This window comes from Callospermophilus lateralis, unplaced genomic scaffold, assembly GCF_048772815.1.
Source record: "Callospermophilus lateralis isolate mCalLat2 unplaced genomic scaffold, mCalLat2.hap1 Scaffold_63, whole genome shotgun sequence".
NCBI classification, from domain to species: domain Eukaryota; kingdom Metazoa; phylum Chordata; class Mammalia; order Rodentia; family Sciuridae; genus Callospermophilus; species Callospermophilus lateralis.
In genome coordinates, this window is record NW_027514713.1 from 12,391,310 (window position 1) to 12,398,228 (window position 6,919).

General features: G+C 40.8%; 1 pseudogene; it reads right to left on the minus strand.

The window, feature by feature from the left end:
• Positions 1 to 2,493: 2,493 nt before the first annotated feature.
• On the minus strand, positions 2,494 to 3,477 carry LOC143389596 (mRNA decay activator protein ZFP36L1 pseudogene; annotated as a pseudogene).
• Positions 3,478 to 6,919: the final 3,442 nt, after the last annotated feature.

Below are 6,919 nucleotides of genomic sequence, written 5' to 3' on the forward strand. Positions count from 1 at the left end.
TTTAAGTAACATCTAATCTCTGGTTTAGTCCATTTCGAACTTTGTCATGAACAAGCCCATTATCAAAAATGCTATTTAGGAACTAATACAAACTAAGGTACTATTTTTTTGTTTTCTCTTTGTGCAGATAAACTATCAGTGACCTCAGAGGAGGAGATAAGAAAGTAACCCCTAAACAGCAACAGTGAACTGTATCATTGCATAGATTCTTGGTAAAAAACAGCAAGTAGAATGTCTGCCATAGGTCCTCTTTCACTGTTCTGTATAGAAAAACCTGCTTTCCCTAGTTTAAGAATGCTCTCTCAAATGTCCTTTCTATTTCCTATTGAAAGGAGATCATCTTTAGTAGACTCTTCAATGCAGCATGGTTTAATAGCAAGATATGGCATTTTGGGGAGATGATAAAATCCTTTCCAATGTGCCGTCACACCATAGTTCTGGGTTGGTTCTTTCTCTTCCTGCTGTTATTGCCTTTCTATCTCTCTTGCACATTATGAAATGGCCAAAGCTGAACTAATCTCTGAGTTGAATACAGAGACTTCTTTGAAGCATGGCCCACTTTAATTTGAGGTTTTTCCTTACTATTTTTTTTTTTTGCTGAAGAAATCCTTCTATTTGGCTTTTATTTATTTATTTTTTTCTTGGAAAACGGGGTTTATTGATTTTAAACTGCAAATAGTCGTTACAAAAAGTTTTTTTTCTTTTAAATAAATTCACACAAAGAAAGAGAAATAGAAAGCGACAGTAGTGACCAGCAAGAGGAATAATAATTACATTCATCTTAATGTGTGTGTGCGCCAGTTCTGTTTACACTAACATTGGAAAACTCCAAACTTGGAATCCAGAACCTCACATCTGCGAGCAGAATGTCTTGAGATGGGCACGTGGAAATCAAAGGGTTGCTCTCTTTTTTTTCCCCCTTTTAGAAGCTATACATAAAGTCGTTTTCCTTCTATACTGTCACAGAACTTTTACATACATTCTCAGTCCTACCTGTGAAAGGCCTAAAGAGAAAGAAACTCAATTTGCAGTCCAACACAATGGGGGGAATTTCTAAAATAAATAATCCAACAGTTTTTTTCGCATTTTTTAAAATTAATTTTTCATTTTTTTAAAATAAAATAACCAAAAAAAGTGTAAAGTTACCAAAAAATGTTGTTGAAGAATAATATATTAAAACTGTGGAAAAAAAGGAAAAAAAAACACGCCACAAAATTTTAAGATTAATATGAAGATCATAATTTAACATAAAAGAATATATTCTATGGATTTTTTCATCCTGATAGATATGAACAAAATTAACAAAAAAAAAAGCATAGTTTGGCAATAAATACGTTTTGATAAGTTAAATAAGCTTTTTTATATTGATGTGCAGTGACAAGCAAAATTTTTGCTCTCCAATTTCTGAAAGTTATATGAAGTTTAAAACCCAGGGAAAAAAGCATGGCATGAGTGCTCTAAGGGTCAACCTAGGGTATTCTAGAGCAAAAACCATTAAAGCTACTTCTACAGGAAATCGTTTTACACAGATATTGTATGTGGAATGAATACCATTAACTGCTCACCCCTTACATGGTTTTTTTTTTTTTTAGCTTTTCTCTCTTTTTTTTTTTTGTTGTTATTTTTTTTTAAAGATGTCACATATGAACTGGGGAACTTTAGCATCAAAATCAAGTCTCTCATAGTCCATCTAGCTTCCCCTTCCTCCCCACTTTAAAAAAAAGAAAAAAAAAGATTAAGTCACAAAAGTTCCACTTATATCAAAAGCTTCATCTGCTTTTTCAGCCTTCCTTCCTGCAGACCTACACAAACCCAGGCAAGATTAGTCAACAGGGGTTCGGGTTGGGATGAAAAAAAAAAAAAAGATTTTCAATGTGGAGACAAGTTTCCCCAAAAACCCAAGTCCAGCAACAATTCTCCTAAGGGAGGGGGCAACTCTCTACTGGAAGAGGAGGAAGTGTGTGGGAGACTGAAGGAAGGGAAGGTGCAGTTGTGTCGTCAGTCGGGGGAGCTGCTGGTTCTGGGTCTCCCCCCTCCCCCTCCCATGGGCAGAGGCTCAGGGAGGCCCACGGGTGCCCTTTGGCGCTGAAGAGGTAATGTAGTCACAGTGACAAAGTTAGATAACAGGGCACTAAGTTGCTTCTGTAAACTGTACTGCTTTTTATTTTGTGATTTGGCACTTAAGGCTTAAGCTGGGGGAAAAAAAGGCATCTACTAACATATATGGGACTTGTCTGTTATGCGCGATGAGTGGGCGATAAAATTGAGCGAGGGGTTTCAAGCCAGAGGAAGCTACTGACAAATTGACTTGTCCTTATGTTAGGAGGGTAAAAAGAGGGAGGGGGAGCAATCCAAGGTTCTGGGGGAAGGGGTTGAGCTTAACCTTGTTAATGTAGAGGTTGTGGGGAATGGGGTGGGTAGGGAGGTGAGGGTATTGGGGTGTGGGTGTGGGGAGAGGGGAGTGGAGGCAGAGGGGTCCCTCCCTACCTTGGTTTAGTCATCTGGGATGGAAAGTCTGCTGAAAATGGGCAGGCGTCTTGAGTTGTCCAAGGTGGGGGAGTCTGAGCCACTGTGGCTGCTGCTGGAGCTGCTCAGGTAGCCCTCCTGGTCCGAGAGAGAATCCTGAGGGCTGGGAGGAGAGTCAAACATGTGAGGGGACTCAGACATGGGCCGGAAGAGGAAGGTGGTGGGGGAGCCACCCCCAGGTAGCCCCATACTAGGGGCAAAGAGGCTTGCCAGCTCCTGGCTGGAAAAGGCAGAGGGGTTATTGGTGCCATCGGGCAGGGTAGGTGAGCCCAGGAGGTCATCGGCGCTCAGGATGGAGGGTGGGGTGATGGACATGGGACTGTCCAGCAGCCCCATGGCAGCGGCGGTGGCAGCGGCACTGGGAAACCCAGCAAAGCTAAAGCTATGCTGGAGGCGGGGACGGTCAGCGGAGAGGTTCCGGGCCCGGCCAGAGCGCAGCGCTCCTCAGCGTTGTGGATGAAGTGGCAGCGGGGCCCATAGGGGCAAAAGCGGATGGTATGGAAGGTACGGCACAGCTCCGTCTTGTACTTGGGATGGCGGGTCAGGCTGCGGAGCTCGTGGATGCCGTGGGCGAACTGGCACTTGTCCCCGTACTTACAGGCACCGTTCTCCTCAGAGGGGCGGCACAGCTCCGTCTTGTAGCGGCTGGAGTTGACCTGGCCACTCCCGGGCTGCTTCTGGGTGGGCAGCAGCCGCTCACCCCCTTCAGAGAAAGAGTGATCTCGGAAGTGGCTCACCGTTGAGGCTGCTGAGGAGCTGGTTCTGGTGGAATTTGGAGCTGGGCAGGGTGACAGAGTGCCTCTGAGGGAAGCCTCCACCAGCAGGGGTACCCACTGCCTTCCTGTCCAGGCAGCCACCTGCACTGGGAGTACTATAGTTGAGCATCTTGTTACCCTTGCATAAAACTTCGTTCAAGTCGAAGATGGTAGCAGAAACGAGGGTGGTGGTCATCGTGGGAGCTCGCACGGGACAGGGGCGCGCGAGGATCTGGTGTGTCCTGAAGGTCCCGGTGCAGGGAAGGCGCAGCCTCTGGCTCTCCGGTCTGGAGTCCCACACGGCTGCTCCCGGCGCCCCTCGCCTTTCTGACTCTACCCCTATTTGGCTTTTAATTGAGGTCACTCTGTGAACAATATTTCATAACCAGTTTTCAAAGTTGTGCATTTATATGATAATTTATAGTCCAACACTTTTATATTTGCACATTTATTATGATTTCTGCTGCCTGTTCCTTGAAAGGGGAAACAGCTTCAGTGAGGCAAAGGCCTGGGCTATTGAAAATATGGAACCTAGTTTTTGAAGATAGAACCATTTCACTGTGCAAGAAAAAAAAAAGAGAGAAAATAAAAAACTTAAAATGACTCTAACCAAAATATAAATTTTATTTTAAGGACACAGGTATGCCTTTCTACAACAGAAAATAGTGGGGCAGGACCTCACAAGAAAAGTCAGGCAAGAACTAGGTGCTTTCAGTCTCTGCTTTAGTATTCTTTTTCTTTCTCAGCTTTCTCTACTTCTTTATACCTTGATCCCCAAATACCTGCATGACACGGTCTCCTAGACCACTGAGTCTGTCATTTGTGTGTACTACATCAAGACAGAAAAACTCCTTCCTTGAATTCTAATTCCAGATTCTCTAGATTGAGAGACTGATTGGTACCCCTTAGTTATTTCAGTTCTGGGTGTTTACTGTGGACTTGGTGGGAGTCATTTCCAGAGAAGGGTTGTGGGCCTGGATAGACATTCAAATGTGTCTTGTAACCACCCCATAGGTTAGTAACTAATTACGAGGTCAGGGTATTCACCCATAAATACATAACTCAGTATTTTTTATAATTTGCAATAAGTTTTTTCTTATTATTTCATCATTTCCCCCTCTAAGTTCCCATAACCTTTTGTGGATTCCTTTTCTAAATTTTTGTTGTAACACATTTCTGTCTTTCTCTTTCTCTATGCCATGAACTTCTGGAGGACAGTTACCAGGTATTATTCAATGTTCAGATTCTAGATGCATGACATAATGCTAGTATATATTAAGAGCTCAGTAAGTGCTGGTTGAATGAAGAGATAAAGATTAATTAACATCAAAAGATATTACTGGTACTCACAAAATTATGAAATCTGTTTTATGTTTAGAATTATGAACAAATAAAAGATAACTCAGATAAAAAGATCTTTCTAAAGCGATGAGAAAAAAACAACTACTATGTTGTGAAGGTATCAAGGAGTGTTGGGTCACAGCTTACTAAGAAAACAACAAGATTCCTTCACAGAAATATTCCCTGACCTGCCAGAAAACTATATGGTGTAGTCAGTTGTCCATTGTTGTAACAATACCTAAGGAAAAACTCAAGGGAGTAGCCTTTATTTTGGCTCCTGTTCTCAATATATGGTCATTTGACCCTGTTACTTCAGGCCTTTTATGAGGAAGAATATCATTGATTGGTGTGTGTGGTGGAACAGAGCTGTTCACCTCATGGTGGCCAGGAAACAGAAAGAGGTAGGGAAGGAGAGACTGGTCCCAAATCTACCTGTCAAGGACACACTACCAGTGACCTAATTTCTCCAACTAGGTCCCACTTCCCTAATGTTGCCACAAAATAGTACCACTAGGTGGGAAACAAGTCTTCACTCCATGAGACAGGGGATGGGGTTGCAGGGGATTCTAGAACCAAAGTATAAAACAATGAAAAAAAATTCTACTTTTCAAACAAGTAGATGGTGAAATTCCAATAACAGAATATACCAAATGAAGTCTCATGTAAGAGGTGAAAAGCTGAACCTTTCTTGAAAACTTAGCTGTTCTCTTTTAGTTATTTTGAAAGTAGCTGATTATCTACTGTATTAGTTTTATAGTAATGTCATAACAGTTTAGCACAAACAGTGACTTGAACAACAAAATGCATTATTTAACAGTCTGGAGATTGGAAGTCTGAACTGGGTTCCATTGAGCTAAAATCAGGATGCCATAGGGCTTGTGTTCCTTTCTGGAGCCTCCAGGAAGGTGTCCATTTATTTGCCTTTACACTTTCTAGAAACTTGACTCGTGGTTTCTACTGTCTTAAAAGCCAGCAAGGGCAGTGAATTCATTTTCACTTCTTGTGACTGTGACTTTCTCTTCAGCCTCGCTCTTCTACTTTTTGAGGACACTGGTGATTACTGGGACTGTTGAGATAGGACTCTTTGTGTTGATATGGGTTCAGGTTAATCTCTGTATTGTAAAGAGAGCTAATGAGCAACCTTAATTTCATCTGCAACCATAATATCCTTTGCCATTCAAAGGTTCTGATATGGACATCTTTTGATGACCATTTTTCTATCTACCATACCTTCTGTGATCATAGTAAAGTGCCTGGAAGACTAGAAATGTAAACAATGTGCATTTATTTTAATTAAGGAGGCTTATTGACTAAATGGAAGTCAGTATCAGATAATCTTAAAAATATCTGAGCACCTAGTGTATGCCAAAAGATATATTCAATGCACTAGGGTAATATGGCTGTGAGCAAGACCCCACTTTTTAAAAATAGATTAGTTAGTATTAAATATAAAGTGATTTCCCCTAAAGCTGGTAGAACTTAATCTGAGAATGAAAAGTTAAAATAATTACTTATCTCAAAACCATATTTAACACCCTTAATCAAAAGGGATATAGATTTTTAAATGAAAGAACATCTTGCTAAAACTTTGAGGTTTTGACTCATTTTCAAGGAGTTTAAAGCAATAGTGTGCTAATGGCAGAAAAGATATTTTTAGTTAACTTCCTTGCCCATTTAGACTTCAAGGACAAGTTTGGGCATCCATGAATGATATTCATAGTTTGCATTTAAATTTAAAGGTTATTTATTAAGTGACATTTTCAGTGAGATACAAAACCTACCTCCTGGTTAGTGATTGCGTGAAGTCATTTTTAGTATGTGTGAGAGAGCAGTGAATTAGAATATTTATAGATTAGTGCTTTTAAAAATGTCCTTCAATGGGGCTGGAGATGTGGCTCAAGCGGTAGCGTGCTCACCTGGCATGCGTGAGGCCCGGGTTCGATCCTCAGCACCACAGACAAAGATGTTGTGTCCACCAAATACTAAAATTAAATATTAAAATTCTCTCTCTCTCTCTCTCCCAATCTCTCACTCTCTCTCTCACTCTTTCTTTAAAAAAATGTCCTTCAAATATGTGTGCATATTATAGCTTGATGGATTATCAAGTCCAGGTTTTTACAGGATTAGGGCTAAATATCACACAGCCTGGATAAATGGCTTGGTACTTCTCTGTTTATAGTAGTTGACAATTTAGAAAAAAAAAATAATGCCAGAAAAGTAATTTGTTACAGCAATTCTTATGTCACATGTTATTTTTTAAAAAAAATTTTCCTGAATTGACCATTAGTAAGTTCTTC